The 18,389-nt window shown below is 46.9% G+C and overlaps 1 protein-coding gene across 5 annotated transcripts in view; it reads right to left on the minus strand.

Moving 5' to 3' along the window:
* FOCAD (focadhesin) overlaps nucleotides 1-18,389 on the minus strand; it is a 290,506-nt gene that overhangs the window by 224,448 nt on the left and 47,669 nt on the right. The gene's annotated exons all lie outside the window — the stretch shown is intronic.

Here is an 18,389-nt window from a genome sequence, read left to right on the forward strand (position 1 = left end):
TACTAGCTATTACCATATTTCACAGTGTACAAGTCAAGTTTTGAAGCCAAATTTTTAACTCTTAAAATTCAACCTTGACCTATATACCATATCACTGTCCCCTGCAAGTGGCGTCAGGCTTGGCACTTGACTAATATCGACTCCTGCACACCCTCGCTATGGGCCAGACACGCAGGGGGTGGACATATGTTGCAGTGCTGCTTGCAGGGGATGGGGCCAGGCTTGGCTGATGTGGCCCCATCCCCTATAGCAGCACTGCCTGGGCCCCGCCAGCCAAGTGCCAAGCTTGGTTCTGTCTCCTGTGAGCAGCACTGCCAAGCACTGAGCCCAGCCCCATACTCTGCAAGCGGCACCGGGCTTGGGACTTGGCCCCACCTCCTATGAGTGGTGCTGCCTGGGCCGTGCCAGCCAAGTGCCAAGCCTGGTGCCACTGACAGGGGACGGGGATGGGCTCAGAAGTGCCACTCACTCCAGACAGGGCCAAGCTTATCACTCGGCTCGCACAGCCCCAATCCCTGCGAGTGGCGCCAGGTTCAATGCTCAGCTGGTGCAGCTCAGGCCATGCCACTCGCAGGGGATGGGGCCACACCAGCCAAGTGCCAAGCCCGGACCCATCCCTTGCCAGCAGCACTGCAGCACGTATCCATCCCCCACATGCCTAGCCCACAATGAGGACATGCAGGGGCCAGTATAGGTCGACCTCATTGTTCTGATCCAAAAAGTTAAGTTGACTTATACACCGGATCTACGAAATTCTTAACTTTTTGCATCAGAAAAATGGGGTTGACTTATACACTGTGTCGGTCTATACACTACAAAAATATAGTAAGTAGTACTCAGATGAGAATTTGGATCCGCCAGTCACCCATCTCTTAGGAGATGTTTAACCACCAGAGGCTGTCCACAGTGACTGGTTTACCCAGGCAGAGGGAGGGAAGTGGGGATTGCTTCCACACATGCTTTGGGGGTCCTAAGGGTAGATGAATTGTGAATAGGAGCACTTTTGCTTTCCTCTTCTCTCTAAACATGAGTTCAGTAAAGTTCTACAGCTTGCACTGTACTGAACTCTGCAAGGTATTTGTCTGACTTGGGGTGCCTGGAGCAATTGGGAGTATAGGAGAAGGGGCTAGTGCCAACTGAAAACCTATGTTTTCAGTTTCCCTAGGGGTGAAGTGGAGTAAGGAGTAACAATAAAATTTGTACTGAACAGGCAGTCTAAGGAAGTTCACTGATAAAGCACCAACAAAAGGGCATTTAAAAAAAAAAGGAAGACATGCAGTAGAATTCTGGCTGCATTTCTTAGCACCAGTTACAGTAGGAGAAGGGAGGAGGTGGTAGTGAGGAGCAATAGTTTGGGATGCATGGAGCAATATGCTCCAGGGGTCACATGACCCCTGTAGCAATATGCTACAGGGTCACATGAAGGGCTTCAAAAAGTCTCTCTCTGATCACTAGAGTAAATGTTTCGACCTGTAAAGCACTAAATGATCTGGGAATTATCAATCTAAGAAGTTCTCACCCATGAGAGAAGCTGCCATAATTGCTCTTAGTGCCTGAGCAGAAATCCCAACACATTTTGGAATCACTACCCTTCTCACCTTTGCAAATAAGTAGAGATGCACCGATACATCGGTCTGATATTGGATCAGCAACAATATAAATAAAGTTTTCTGTATTGGAAATTGGCCCAATGTGGCCGATAATTTGTTCAATTAATGCCCATGTGCACACGCAGCTGCAGCACAGCACATAGGCAATGAGGAGCAGAGCCGGCAGTGTGGAGTGCTGCGTGCAGCTGGTAAGTCTGTTTTGGTGGAAGAGAAAAGGGAAGGGGGAAGGGCATTGGGGGGGGCAAATCAAGGTCCCCGTGGTGAGGAAAGCTGTGGGGTTGGCACTGGGGAAGGGGCCACCCAGCCGGGGCTGGGGCAGGCATGGGACAGAGGCACAGCTTGTCGGGAGGCAGTGGAGGAGGGACCTTCAGAGTGGAGAGAGGGAGGTAAGAAAAATCAAGCTAATAGTTCCTTTTAACATTACACAACATATAATTCTTTTCTCCATTATGCAACACAGAGAGATTAAATAATATGAGTGTACCTTTAGGGTCTCACTGAACTAGCAAGACAATCTCCACCTGATATAAATATGACTCTATAGAAAGAAATGCTGTATAGTATTATTCTTATTTTAATATTTTTGAAACCTTATCAAATGGATACATGTGTAGAACAAGAGGAGATGCTCTATAATATGCCATACTATTATGCTCCTTTAGCACTCTTGGTGACCTTATCAGAATTCTGGGCAGCTGGTTGGGTTTCAGTTTCCTTAAAGCTTAATAAATGTCAGCTACCAAAATGAACGGGCTGATGGGTTACACAAGCTCACTGTAAAATAACTTTTCATACCTAATGCCCCTTGTTTTCTTTAGGAGTGTGTCAGAGGAAAACAAACAGCCAAGCAAATTACAAATATTACTGCATCTACTTCAAAAAGTGACAATAGTTGAACATGACCCACTGAACTCTGCAGTTGTGGAGTTCAACTGATAGTGCACAGCTGCAGGACTTCAAGGACCTGCAATACCCTTCTCTTCCTAAGAAAAATGTTGTGGCATCCAAAGTGAAAGCAAGTTTCATTTCTTGCTAAAGGGTTCAAACTTCAGTGAAGCTCAGAAGAGGGATACTCATCTAACTTGCAAGTATATGTCTTGTCACAGTTCACCCAGACCTCTCTGTCACCCCTCCAGCCTGTTGAATGCGATTGGTGTGGCCCTATGCTACATGAAGTAGAACCAGACCAGGTTGCCCTGGACCTCATCTGCATATAAATATTTGGAGGATCCCAGGACTCACGACAAGAACATCCAGTTCTTGAGTCTGAGGCTAATTTGCATACGAATCCTGGGGGGGGGGAAATGACACCTGGAGTACACACATGTACTGAGCAATGCTGAGCAATGGGGTTGGCATGGCTTGAAATGCTGCCAACTCTGCTGGGGAACATGCCAATGAACTATATGGTAAATCATGAGCCTTTTTGCTCTAGACTAATATCATGCATAGTTTGTACTGGCAGGGGAAATACCATGACCACTAAGGCAGTTTTCCTACTGGCAGGGGAAAACCACTTTCTTGGCAGGGAGCAGTACCTTGACCAAGGTAAGGCACAGTTAGTCTCCCACTTTCACTTCTAGTGGGAAGATACTGGCTATATGCCAACTTTATGGAAATGGGAGAGTTCTCCCTAGCCTGGCTCCTGTGGCCATACGCTGAGAGTAAACAAAACTCAGGGGCATCTGAACCCCAAGCCTGCACATAGGATGCTGACCAAAGGACTTGGAAGCATCTGAAGCCCTAGGAGGTGGTGGAGGATGTTTGCCAGTAGCAGGGCCACAGTAGTAGTTCTTGACTGACTCACGGAATTGGAATTGATTTGGCTGATTTGACTTGGAACACAATTTTTTTTTTATTTTTAAAGGAAAAGATTGTGCTCTATACTGTATAAGTAAGTACAAAAGTGTTGCTTACAAGTATGCTTGTGGAATACCTGCACTAAAACTTGCAGCAATTTCAAAAGAAAAAAAAAGTATCAATTCATCTGTCAGTGTTTTCAAATTTGCCCCTCACTTCCATGTGCTCAGAGAAAGCAGGGTCTGATAGTAAAGGGGGAAGGGGCTACAGGGCAAAGAAGTTGGGGGGCAGAGGGAAAGAGGGCTACCTGACCACCACCCAAATTTATTTTGCCTGCTGTAACAGTGGGAGGGGAATAATATCAAAGCAAAATCACCAGCAATTAGATTCTATACCCTAAAAATTATAAGGAATTTATAAGTTTTCCTCATAAATAATCTAATTTAGGGGGAGGGGATCATCTTATATTTGAATAAATATGGGGGATATACTGGGCTCAAATTTTCAAAACTGGATGCCTACATCTCTATCTAGATGCATAAATGAAAAGCTTTTAAGAAGGCTAAACAATCTATCACCAGCATATCAATGAATATCTATAAATCAAGATAGAAGTTTTTTTCTCAAATATCTATGATACAGTTCAAAGACAGCTTGTAGACCTTTTAGAAGCTGGAGTTCATTCACAAATATTCCACTGTCTATTTTATGTAAGAAATTAGACTTCTTCCTGTACTCGTCTGCCACGACTTAGATGTAATAAGAAAAGGGAGGAGATCTGTGAGTTCTCGATGTCTGCGATCAATAAATATCACCCAGATATTATCCCGCTCAACTTGTAGGTTTATTTTACAATGCAACAGATACAGTAAGTGTAACCCTGCCAATTTCTTCATTGGCCAGGGTAATCTGTGTTGGAGGAGAGGAAAAACCTTAAGCAGGTAGTTGTTAAAGTTACATTGTTTAAAGTAAACTAAACCACTAATTGCCTTATTAGCAGGACGTGGTCTCTGCATCTGTCACTCATTGACTGCTGCTCCCCTGCAGGCTCTCTGGCTATCCCTCCGCACTTGTAGTCCCAGGAGGTAAGGGCCAGGCTGAGACTGTACTTCCCTGTGCTCCGCTCTCGAGGCACTGTTTTTAACTTGGCTCCCCACCAGGCCGGTTCCCAGAGCCTCAGTGCCTTCCTGCACTCATCCAGTGGCACGATCCTCAGCAGCCACGTCCATTTGGGTCTGACCTGTGTCATTTCCAAGAAGTCCGGGTTTCCAACATCCTTCCAAGCTGCAGATCAGAACTTTCCTGTCTCTCTCGTGTCTCCAGGGTCTCAGTTACCCCCACACTCATCGTCTTGTGCCTGAAGGCAATCAGTAGCTTTCCCACTGCTGGTTTTATCTCCGGTTTTCGCAGGCAAATCACCCAATCTTCCCCCAGGTGTGAAATCCTTTCCACCTGGCAGGGTACATCCAGGGGTCACTCCTTCCAGAGCTATCCTAAGTAACAGGGCTCTTGTCTGAGTCCCTGTTACAAACTACACAACCACAATGAATCCTTCTGGCCTTAAAATGGAGGTATCATAAGGCCTTGAACATTCATTCATTTGTACAATGAACAAATGCCTACAAAATAGAATGTGATGGCTGGCTGGCTGGCTGGCTAGGGCAGTCACCGCAAAGGCACATTCTCCAGCTAGGGGGGCACCAGGCTTTTACTTCCCCTGCTACCACAGGACAGAAGCTGCCTCAGAAGACAGTGGTGGCAGAGACCACCAGCTGCCTGTGGGGGTGACATGGCATACTCTCCTCACTCCCAGCAGCCCTGTGCATGACTGATACATGCCCCTGGAGGCTGGGGGGGCAGTGACAGCCCATAGGCAACAGTGGCGGCAGCAAGCAGTGGGGTGGGCGGGGGGAGGGGGGACGAGTGGCAACCACCTGCAGGCACCACCAGCAGTGTTGGCAGTGGGGGGGGGGGGCAAGTGGCAACTGCCTGCAGGCACCACTGGCAGCAGCAGCGGCACTTCTCTCAGGGAGTGCACCGCCAATCTCAGGAGATGCACAATACACCCGTGGGCACCTCCTACGTGTCACCAATGGCCCTGTGGGTGGCTACGGGCTGTGGTTGGTACTTGTGGCTGCAGCCCACAACCAACCCCCTACTCTCCTTGACACTGCCAAAGAGCCATTTTGGGAAAGATGAGAAATCCACTATTTGAGGGGGTTACTACAGACGGCATGAACATCTGCATACTTCCTGCTTGTAGTGTTGTAGCACTACAGACACCCTTGTAGAAGTAACATGCCCAAGACCTAAGGCTCCAAACACTGGGAACCCTTTTGAAAATTTGGCCACCTGTGTTTTTTACAAAAGCACTACAGGTTTCCCTTACTTTATGCAGGTTCTATATGTGCAAATTTGCTCTTATGCAATTACCCTTTTTATACCAAAACTTCATTATATGCAAGGTAAATTCACTCTTATGCAATCAGTGTGGTTTGTCCGGTGCATTATGGGAGTGACACACACCAAAATATAGTCTCTTGTGTGGATCTGTGCTCCTCGCTCATTGTCTGAAGCACTTGTTTCTGTAGTTGCCATCCCCATTATGATAGTGCCCTGTGCTTGTTTGTACTATCTGCTGTTGGCAATTACCAAAATTGTCTTGTAAAAAAGTGGTAGAAATGGGTCTGGGGATCAGTACAGTCAAGGTCTTGGAACATATCCCTATTTGTTACATTGTAAAGTGTGTTCCCTTTATGCGAATTTGAGTTATGTGCCATTTTCCAGGAACACATGTACAGCATAAAATGAGGAAAACCTATAATAGCAGCCTTCCCTCTGCTATTTGATAGTGCTGTGACATCTTAATTGTAAAACTGCATCAATTTCTATCATGCCAGTTAGTGATTCTGCAAGACTGTAATACATACAAGTACTAATGTTCTTTGCAGATACAAGTATACAAGAGAGTTGCTCTCGTTTAAGTGTTTTGTTTTATAGCCTACTATAGATTCTGAAGCCTGTATTGCTCTGCCCCCTGGAACCTCCCTGTAGCCCGTGCTTTTCCTGCTATGGCAGTTGGCACCTCAGCTAGGTAGACCTCTGGAGGTAAGGGATTTGTTTCCCTGGTGCTCCCAGACTTGTCTTGGGGAATCCTGGGTTTGCTGCTTTGGGACAGGGGCTACAGCTGCCCTGTTTCAGCTGCTCTGCAGCTAGGCCCCTCACTTGGGAGGCCGGTTTCCTTACTGATGCTGAGGGGAAGGGAGCGAACATATATTTTTTTCCTCTAACTCCCTTCGCTCTTCTACAGCCATCATCTCCTGCTTGTGGAAAACCATAGACAGCCACACTGTTTCCTGCAGCTGTGGGGACCCGGTCCCCATGACTGTCCTGGCAGTGGTTCACCCCCAGCTGGAGACAGGAGCCAATGGGCCCTTGAAGGGGCAGGGAGTCAGGCCCTACGAAGAGAGGCTAAAGGGCCTAAATCTATTCAGCCTCCACAAGAGAAGGCTGAGAGGGGATCTAGTGGCCATTTACAAACTCACCAGGGTGGACCAGCGGAAACTGGGTGCGGCTCTGTTCCATTGGGCACCACCAGGAGTTACTAGGAATAACAGCCAGAAATTATTAGCGAGAAGGTTCAGGCTGGATATCAGGAGGCATTACTTTACGGTTAGGGCCGCCAGGCTCTGGAATAGACTCCCAAGGGAGGTGACGCTCTCTCCTACCTTGGGGGTTTTCAGGAGGAGGCTGAATAGATATATGGCTGGGGTGTTATGACCCCAGCACTCGTTCCTGCCCAGGGCAGGGGGTCAGACCTGATGATCTGTTTAGGTCCCTTCCAACCCTAAGCACTATGAAACTGCACCTTGCTATCCTCGTTTAAAACATGAGGTGATAGGGTAGTTTTTGATTGGATGTGTCAACCAACTAAGTCATTGCGATGGAAAGAGGGGTCAAGGCTTAGAACTTTAAATATCTTAAGTAAATCTATTTACAGCTATATTTGAAAAACTCAGAGACTAGCTGCTTCTCAGGTTTATTTTAGTTCACCCCACATCTAAAGAAGCATATGCATGCCGCTCCAATATGGGATGGCTACAGATAAGATTTGCATTTTGAAGTTTTATTTTTCTCTCTCATCTTTACAAACTCTTAGGACTTGGGAATAAAGAATATAAAATTTATCTGAGATTCTTTGGGCACCTAGGCAAAATTCCATTAACAAACATGCCTTAGCTTCTACTTCCAGAGCTTATGTAAGAAATGATGTGTTCTTCATGATGTGAGTTCTGTAGCTGAGACTTCTTGTCTTTTTTTGTCATAAGAGTTAACCTCTCAGCAGCCTCCTCCACATGCCATTCAGCATACTCATAGATTTCATAGACATTAGGGCTGGAAGGGACCTCGGAAGATCATCGAGTCCAGTCCCCTGCCGAAAGGGCAGGAAGTCAGCAGGGGTCATAGGATCCCAGCAAGATAGACATCCAAATGTCTCTTGAAGGCGTTCAAGGTAGGTGCTTGAACTACCTCCGGCAGCAGTCTATTCCAAACCTTGGGGGCTCAGACAGTAAAGAAGTTCTTTCTTACGTTCAGCCTAAAAGGGTCATGGAGGAGTTTGTGACCGTTCGATCTTGTCATCATCGAGTGCTCGTCATAGGCGACTCCATCCTGAGAGGTATGGAAGGACCCATCTGTTGCCAGGACCCCTCAGCATGAGAGGTATGCTGCCTCCCTGGAGCAAAGATTCGGGATGTGACGGAGGTAATCCAGGCCAGGATCAAGCCCACCGATTATTACCCCATGGTCCTAGTCCACGTGGGTACTAATGATACGGCCAGGAGAACCCCCGATCACCTGATGGCGGACTACAGTGCTCTGGGCGGCATGCTGAAGGAGTTCGGTGCACAGGTGGTATTCTCTTCCATCCTACCAGTGACCGGACGAGGAAGACGGCAGGAGAACTGCATCCGAGAAACCAACTGGCGGCTTCGGCAGTGGTGTCTCGAGGCAGGCTTCGGCTTCCTGGACAATGACCCGCACATCACGACGAGGGACATGCTCAGCTGGGATGGGCTTCACCTGTCCCCCAAAGGTAAGCATGTGTTTTCTTCTAGGTTGGCGGATCTCCTCCGGCAGGCTTTAAACTAGGCTCGTCGGGGGGAGGAAAGTACGAGGGCAGGGGAAGCTGTGGACCACCAAACCATGTGGCACCCACAAGGACAGCCCAGCCTGAAGAAAGAGAGCATTGGAAACCTGAAAGCCATGGGGAGACCAGCACTACAGAACAGGTAAGAATCAAGAAGGTAAGAAACAATGGGCCCCTTGGGACTCGGAGCAGGGGGGCAGCAAAGGCACCAGTCGCAGGGCTCAAGTGCCTATATACTAATGCTAGGAACATGGGGAACAAGCAGAATGAACTAGCGCTCCTGCTTGCACTAAACACCTATGACTTAGTGGGGCTATGACTGGTGGGATTCATCCCATGACTGGGCGGTACATATTCAGGGCTATAGATTGTACAGAAAGGACAGGTCGGGGAAGAAGGGGGGGGGGGGGGGTTGCACTTTATGTCAGTGAGCAATATATATCAACCCTCATCAAGACAGAATCCAAGGTTGAGGAAGTAGAAAGATTGTGGGTTAGGCTACATGGGGGGCAAGGAGAAAGGGATTTGGTGGTAGGGGTCTGCTACAGACCCCCACACCAAGGGGAAGAAATAGATGCGGGGCTCCTGAGGCAACTCTCGGAGACCATAAAAGCTAAAGAGGCGGTAGTCATGGGGGACCTAAACTAGCCGGACATCTGCTGGGAGACGCAAACAGCAAAGTCCCACCGCTCACGCAGGTTTCTAACCTGTATACAGGACCTCCACCTGACACAGGAGGTACATGGTCCCACTAGGGGGAATGCCATACTGGATCTGGTATTGGCAACAGGGGATGACATGATAGGGGACCTCCAGATCAGTAGCCATTTGGGAGACAGTGATCACCTAATAATAGAATTCAACATAAGACGTTGAGTGGGTAAGGTAACTAGTAGGGTGAAAGTGCTAGACTTTAGGAAAGCTGATCTCAATGAACTCAGGCGATTAGTCAAGGACGCACTGCAGAGTAGGAGTTTTGAAGGGATGGGAGCCCAAGAAGGGTGGCTGTGCCTTAAGGAAACGATCCTTCGGGCACAAATCAAGACAATCCCCGAGAGAGGCAAAAGAGGGAAAGGGGCCAGGAGGCTTCCATGGCTGACCAAAGAAATCCAGGGCAGCCTAAGGGCCAAAAGGTTTCCACTTTTTATGTGCTCCCAAGGTGAGATCACTAAAGATGAATATACCTCCTCTGCTCGTGCTTGTAGGGAGGCAGTTAGACAGGCCAAAGCTACCATGGAGCTGAGGATGGCAACCCAAGTAAAAGACAACAAGAAATTGTTTTTTAGATATATTGGGAGTAAAAGGAAGGCCCAGGGAGGAATAGGACCCCTGCTAAATGGGCAGAAACAATTGGTGACAGACAGGGGGGACAAGGCTGAACTCCTCAACGAGTTCTTTGCCTCAGTGTTCCTAAGCGAGGGACACGACAAGTCTCTCACTGGGGTTGTAGAGAGGCAGCAGCAAGGCGCCAGACTTCCATACTAGATCCTGAGGTGGTGCAGAGTCACTTGGAAGAACTGGATGCCTTTAAGTCAGCAGGCCCTGATGAGCTCCATCCGAGGGTGCTGAAGGCACTGGCCAACATCATTGCAGAGCCACTGGCAGGAATATTCGAACGCTCGTGGCGCACGGGCCAAGTCCCGGAGGACTGGAAAAGGGCTAACGTGGTCCCCATTTTCAAAAAGGGGAGGAAGGAGGACCCGGGCAACTATAGGCCAGTCAGTCTCACCTCCATCCTTGGTAAAGTCTTTGAAAAAATTATCAAGGCTCACACTTGTGAGAGCCCAGCAGGGCAAATTATGCTGAGGGGAAACCAGCACGGGTTCGTGGCAGGCAGATCGTGCCTGACCAATCTAGTCTCTTTCTATGACCAGGTTACGAAACGCGTGGACACAGGAGGAGGGGTGGATGTCGTATACTTAGACTTCAGGAAGGCCTTCGATACGGTATCCCACCCCATACTGGTGAACAAGTTAAGAGGCTGTGACATGGATGACTACACAGTCCGGGTGGTGAACTGGCTAGAGGGCCACACCCAGAGAGTCGTGGTAGATGGGTCGGTCTAGACCTGGAAGGGTGTGGGCAGTGGGGTCCCGCAGGGCTCGGTCCTTGGACCGATACTCTTTAATGTCTTCATCAGTGACTTGGACGAGGGAGTCAAATGTACTCCTGTCCAAGTTTGCAGATGACACAAAGCTATGGGGAAAAGTGGACACGCCAGAGGGCAGGGAACAGCTGCAGGCAGACCTGGATAAGTTGGACAAGTGGGAAGAAAACAACAGGATGCAGTTCAACAAGGAGAAATGCAAAGTGCTGCACCTAGGGAGGAAAAATGTCCAGCACACCTACAGCCTAGGGAATGACCTGCTGGGTGGCACAGAGGTGGAAAGGGATCTTGGAGTCCTAGTGGACTCCAAGATGAACATGAGCCGGCAGTGTGACGAAGCCATCAAAAAAGCCAATGGCACTTTATCATGCATCAGCAGATGCATGACGAATAGGTCCAAGGAGGTGATACTTCCCCTCTATCGGACGCTGGTCAGACCGCAGTTGGAGTACTGTGTGCAATTCTGGGCGCCACACTTCAAGAAGGATGCGGACAACCTGGAGAGGGTCCAGAGAAGAGCAACTCGTATGGTCAAAGGCCTGCAGACCAAGCCCTACGAGGAGAGACTAGAGAAACTGGACCTTTTCAGCCTCCGCAAGAGAAGGTTGAGAGGCGACCTTGTGGCTGCCTATAAGTTCATCACGGGGGAACAGAAGGGAATTGGTGAGTATTTATTCACCAAGGCGCCCCTGGGGGTTACAAGAAACAATGGCCACAAGCTAGCAGAGAGCAGGTTTAGATTGGACATTAGGAAGAACTTCTTCACAGTTCGAGTGGCCAAGGTCTGGAACGGGCTCCCAAGGGAGGTGGTGATCTCCCCTACCCTGGGGGTCTTCAAGAGGAGGTTAGATGAGTATCTAGCTGGGGTCATCTAGACCCAGCACTCTTTCCTGCTTATGCAGGGGGTCGGACTCGATGATCTATTGAGGTCCCTTCCAACCCTAACATCTATGAACTCTATGAACTATGAACTATCCCTTGGGGCGCTCTGGTGAACAAATGTTCCCTCAGATCCTGGTGAGCACCCCTGATAAACTTTTAAGTGGCCATCAGATCACCCCTGAGCCTGAGCTTTTCCAGGCTAAAGAGCCCCAGAGCTCAGCGTCTCATCATAAGGTCTGTTTTCCTGGCCTCTGATCATGCACGTGGCTCTCCTCTGGACTCTCTCAAGCTTCTCCATGTCCTTTTTGAATTGTGGAGCCCAAAACGTTTTGTTTGCTTTACTAGCTACAGCATCACATTGAAGGCTCGTGTTCATCTTGTGGTCAATCATCACCCCCAAGTCCCTTTCGTCCGAAGTGCTAGTCAGTGTAGCACCGCTGAGCCTATAAGCATGCTGCAGGCTTCTCCTCCCAAGGTAGAGAACCTTGCATTTTTCAGTGTTAAATGCCATCAGATTCTCGTCTACCCATTTCTTGAGCCTGTCGAGGTCAACCTGGATTGCCCTCCTGTCCTCAGGTGTGGACACTTTACCCCAAAATTTGGTTTTGTCGGCGAACTTGGCCAGTCCGCTTCTGATGCCAATGTCCACATCATTAATGATGATGTTGAACAACACAGGCCCAAGAACCAAGCCTTGAGGGACCCCACTGGTCACAGGGCAACACGATGATCGAGTTCCATCAACCACCGCTCTCTGGGTCCAACCACATAGCCAATTCCCCAGCCAGCGGATTGTGGAGAAGCTGAAGCCGCAGTTGGCCACTTTAGCCAAGAGGTGATCATGGGATACCAGATAGAAGGCTTTTTTGAAGTCAAGATATAAGATATCAATCTCTTCCCCCTTGTCCAAGTGATAGGTCACCTGGTCATAAAAGGAAATAAGATTGGTCAAGCAAGACCTACCCACAGCAAACCCGTGATGACTATCCCTCAGGATTTTGCCATCAGCCAGTCTGTTGAGAATGGTCTTTTTGATAATCTTTTCTAGGACCTTCCCCGGGATAGAGGTCAGGCTGAGAGGCCTGTAGTTTGCTGGATCCACTTTCCTCCCCTTCTTGAAGACAGACACCACACTGGCCTTCTTCCAATCTTCGGGCACTTCACCAGAGCACCAGGAGTTCTTAAAGATCCATGCCAGGGGCTGGGCTATGATGCTCGCCAAATCCTCGAGTACCCTGGGGTGTAAGTTGTCAGGGCCAGCTGACTTGAAGGTATCCAGCCTCTCAAGGTGTTCCTTCACTAGGTCAGCACTGATGGAGGGTAAGGCATCTCCCTCATCCAAGCCTTCCTGTCCCGTAATGGGCAGGGGTGTCCTTTGGGACTGGTGAAAGACCAACACAAAGTACCCATTTAGCAAGTTGGCTTTTTCATGGGTGTCGGTTGTCAGATGTCCCATCTGGTTTAGCAGGGTTCCAATGTTGCCCTTGCTTTTCCTCCAGCTCCCCACATATCTAAAAAAGGACTTTTTATTGTCCTTGATACTTGTAGCCAGTTGGAGTTCCGTCAAAGCCTTGGCTTTCCTTGTTTGGTCTCTGCAGGTTCAAACCAGCGCAGAATATTCCTCCTTGGAGATGGATCCCGTCCCCCATCCTTTGCAGGCCTCTCTTTTTAGACGCAGGAGGTTCGCTAGTTCCCTGGAGAGCCAAGGGGGCTGCTGTGCCCTTTTGCTGCCTTTCCTCTGAGATGGGATAGACTTTGCTTGTGCATGGAGGATCGCTCCCTTGAGGAACAGCCACTCATCCTCAACTCCCCTTTGGGCTAAGGCCATTTAGGGCCTCACTGACAAGCTTCCTGAGCTTGTCAAAGTCAGCTTTCCTGAAGTCGAGGACTTCTATATTGCTGACTGACTTGCCAGCTTTACGGAGGATGGTGAAGGTGATCAGCTCGTGGTCACTGTCACCCAGCTTCCCCTCTACTGTTAGGTTGCCGATAAGGTCATCCTCCGTTGCCAGTACAAGGTCGAGCAGTGCTCTACCTCTCGTCAGCCCGTAGACTTCTTGCATCAGATAGAGGTCATCCACACACATGACAAAACTTTGTGACCATTCGAATATGGCCGAGCGCTCTTCCCATGAGATGTCCGGTAGTTAAATTCTCCCATGACAACCGTGGACCAGGAGCATGCAGCCTCAGCCAATTCCCCGGCGAACTCCTGGTCAAGCTCTTGATCCTGGGTAGGAGGTCTGTAATTGACTCCCACCATTGTGTCCCCTGTGCCGTGTTCCCCACGGATTTTCACCCAGAGGGTCTCCAGTTGTCCACCCTGGGCGCCAGTGTTGGCTTGCAGGGTCGTGTAGCTTTCCTTGACATAGAGAGCTACACCCACGCCCCTTCTGTCCACACGATCGCTCCTGTACAAGGTACAGCCGTGTATACCTGTGGCCCAGTCATGGGTGGAAATCCACCAGGTCTCCGTTATCCCTATGACATCATATTTATTTGTGTTTAGTAGGAGGACAAGTTCCTCCTGTTTATTCCCCAAGCTCCTTGCATTTGCATACAAGCAGGCAAGTGTCCCTTTGGGGGCCCCTGGCTTGCCCGCAGAACGTTCCAGAGGTGGGGCAGGGGTGGGCCCCCTAGAGTGCCTTGGCCTTCTGGCTTTGCAAGGGTTGCTCAGTGGCCCAGCAGTGGCAGTAGTGCCCCTATCCCCTGGCGGGCTTAGTTTAAAGGCTGGTGGAGCAGGTCAGCCAGTCTGGCTGAGAAGAGCCTCCTCCCCAGCGGAGAGAAGTGGAGGCCATCCCTTCCCAGCAACTCACTGCCTCTCTCATCAAAGAGCGGACTGTGGTCATGGAAGTCAAAGCCTTCCTGATAACACCAGCGCCGCAGTCATTGGTTTGCTACCTCAATCCTCCTCTCCCTCCACAGCCCGTAGCCTGAGACTGGGAGGATCAAAAAGAACACCACCTGCACCCCCAACCCCTTAAGCCCTGATCCCAAATCCCTGTAATGCTTCATGACCCGGCTGGGATTGCTCCAAGCCATGTCATGGGTGCACACATGGATAAGGAGCATAGGGTAGTGGTCAATGGGCCAGAGGAGCCCAGGGATCTTCTCCTCAATGTCTCAGATACGGGCTCCCAGGAAGCAGCAGACTGCTTCCCGGGCTAAGGGGTCGGAGCAGCAAATTGCCCCCTCAGTCCCCCTCAAGATGGAGTCTCCCATGACAAGGACTTTGTATTTTGCCTTGGGGAGAGCGGGGACAGTACTCATTACTATGCAGATTTTAAAAGCAACTATTCAGTGCTGAGAGTCTAGGGAACTAAGAGGAAGAGGACATCTTAAGGTCCTAGTCCACACACTGGAATCTGCGTGCCAGGCTCTTAAAAGAAAACCCCCAATTCTGTCATCTGACAAAATGATTTTTCCCATTCTGAGGTATTCAAATCAGCCGTACATACTACAGAGAACTTCATCTGACCAAGTTGCCCATTACCAAAAATATGTTCTCTGATCACCACAGGAGAAAGATGACAAACTATACATGGCTGGCATAGGTCTTCAGGGGTCAAAAAGAACTAAAACACCCCACAGTTGCAGCCTGTCCCTTCCTCATCTACAATCGGTTTCCAAATATGTACGTCCTTGTTATATACACACATACTACATCTGTCCTCTTCAGTCCTTCTGTTCTTATAAGCCTCCTTTGATACAGCTATTTGGTTTGAGGTGACCTCTATATATAGACATATATATAGTTCACTGAAATGCACCTTTGTGCTAAAATTTAAATTTCAGTTTATGCCCTATACTGGCACCAGAATCAAACAGGATCATAAACACAGGGAAACTGGATATTTCTCTGGCTGTCAAGTGAGATATACTATTTATACATGATGAAGATCTTGCACTGCCATATATGCCTCAGTCCCCTGCATATTCCTAGATTTCAGTTATTTTTAAAATATTTTTTCTTGTAATTACTAAGCACCAAACTAAAAAAAAAAAAAAAAGCTGCTAAGTTAAAAACATAAAAAAGAAAGAAAAAAAATCCAACTTTGGATTCTTAAAATTCAAGTATCTAAATGACAACACACCAAACTGACCAAAATATCTCGTTTCTAACAGTGATTTGAAAACTAAACATTTAGAGATGCAGCACCAAACAATTCAATTAGAGAAAGGCAGACATGGCTGAAAGGAGGCATCCTACCTTACATTACACAGTTCTAACAGTGCTCTAATATATACACATAATGTAAAAGAAGTTAAAATGCTATGCTTTTTGATTTCACTGGCAAGACCAAAAGATAAAGCAGGATATGCAACCTGATTCAACTATCCAAGTGTAAATACAACCCAATGTCAAGGGAAATAAAAATTAGTCTTATGGTAGACAACAATGACTGCAAAAGTTTGATGCAACCTTTAGGTCACGTCATCCTTTTTGTTACATCTCTGAACACAGGAGAGCTACAACTTGATTTACGTCATAAATTCAGTGACAGACAGATTGCTTTTTCTGTATGAAGAAACAGTGTCTGCAGTCACCATGCATTTTCATGTATGCAGCTGTGACCCTGGCTCTTTCAGAAACACGGCACAGCACTTTACTATATCAAATATGCATTCTAAAAGCATTTTTCTACCTGCTCTGAATTTTGATTTCAGAGTGCTGGTTGGAATCCAAAAAAGACATGGGGGGTGTCAGTTCTTCAGCACTTTCACACAACAAAAACATACATGGTGAATAATTATGGAAAATACAAAATAGTCAGAAAATATTAGTGAAATGAGTGGCAAGAAAGGGACTCTTAGCAAAATGTTAAAGCCAAGTTTCTCTCTCTATTGTGTTGATTTTGCTGCTGAAATTGTTCCATTTTATTTTAAAGCTGTCTTTATGAACATACTCACTGCATTCACCTATTATTAATGCACTTCAAGTGTTGAAGATTTAACAGAAATCTCATGAAATTCATTTCATGGAGATCACACACAAAATTAGAATTTTTTTGTGTTCACATCTGTTTAATGGTCAAAAGATTAAACTATATATCCATCCCACATAGGATATACAACCTCAAAGCAGTGGACCATCTGGCTACAATAGAAGATGCAAGTTAGCTATCTTGAACTACATTAACCACAAATGTTACCACCACAGGTGTTCTATCAACCCCAAGAATAATAAAAAAGTATTCCTAAATACATCTCTCATACATCAAAAATCTTCTAGCCTTATCACAGATTACCAGTCTAGAAATATGAATTACTCACCTTCACAATAAATCATGAGTTATTCAAATTCTGTTCTAAACTAAGTTCAAAGCATCTGTATGGGAAATGTATGTTTCCACAGTAACTAATGCCTATCACATCCCCAGTTATCAACATTTTACCATTTGCTCACCTGAACCATTGTCACTAGCGGTCCCCACAAAAATTCTCAATTCCCACCAGAAGAAACTCTTCCCCACATTTAACTCAACTCATACCCAAGTTATAGATGAGGCACATGACACAACCTAAAGCCACCAAAAGCTGGCCATGTTGGACAAAAGAGAAGCAGAAAATTTGAGAACTGAGAGCCCCCTGCTGGGAATGACTAACCTGGACCACAAATACATGTAACAGTCTAGGGACAACCAGCTGAAGAGTCGCAGCTGATCCCAACTTCTGAACTGTTGAACACATAGTAACTCACATCACTTATTTTAGGTATCTTTAAAAAAAAAATGTACCTAAACTTTACAGTTTATATTTAAGTCTGCTTTGGTATCTGTCCATTACTAGAAAGCAACACTGACCAGAGACCAGGGTCATCTAAAGCTGAAAAAAGGAAGTGAACCCAAATCAACACTGTCCTGGTAATGAGTGCAAGAATCCACATACTTAAAAGGGGGTCAAATGAATACCAATCATATATTCAAAGATGAGAACATTATAATTATTTTTCTTCCTTCCAGAAAAAAAGGATTCATTTATAACTGTGTAGAAAATGGAAGGTGCCAGAGTTCCCTTGCCTCACTCTTCTCAATACCAGTCCTTAAAAAAAGCAAGCTTCAAGGCAGACTTTAAGTAGCACTCTCCCTTCCCCACCACACACAAGGTGTTGAAGAACCTGATGGCTCACAATCTCCTTCCAAAAGTTCTTCATTGTCAATGTCATCGCAGCAAAGAAACCATGTTACATTGCAGTTACTTGACATAAAATCTCTATCCTGCAAATGCAAGTTAACAAATAAGCTTTTAGCACCGCTTTAAAATGATTCCAGAAAAGATTACAATAATTGCTTATTTCAGTACACAACTTTTGGTGCTTTATCAATCCTCCAATAATGATTTTGCCTTGAATATTTTTGCATATCTGACAGTTCAAGTTATGAATATTGTAATAGGATATTACTGTTCATGAGTTGCTTGAACAGTCCTCAGGGTATAATTTCCTGAGGAAAAATGAGAGCAAGTCTTGTGACAACTTCACAATAACCCTCAGGTGTAACACAGTAATTACAAGCTAGAAACACAATACAGCATTTGATAAAACTATGCAACTAAAAATGTAACCTGACAAGTCTTGAACAAAGAAATGTTCCTAATGCAGAAAAAGGTGCAAACCATGTGCCAGAATCTTAGTAACCTGACCAAGTACACATTGAAAGAGCACGTCCACATTTTACAGTCCAAATCCATCTCTCTAACACATTAAACTGGCACCATCAGAAGTCAGACACTGCTCAAGACTAGAACAAGATCTAAATATGTCATAAGGCCCAGTTTCAAACAGCTCCAATTTACTATTAAACCATACTGTTATCCTGTCAGCAGTTATTCTTTGGAAGTC

The sequence above is a fragment of the Alligator mississippiensis genome, chromosome 3 (genome assembly GCF_030867095.1).
Source record: "Alligator mississippiensis isolate rAllMis1 chromosome 3, rAllMis1, whole genome shotgun sequence".
Lineage (NCBI taxonomy): Eukaryota > Metazoa > Chordata > Crocodylia > Alligatoridae > Alligator > Alligator mississippiensis.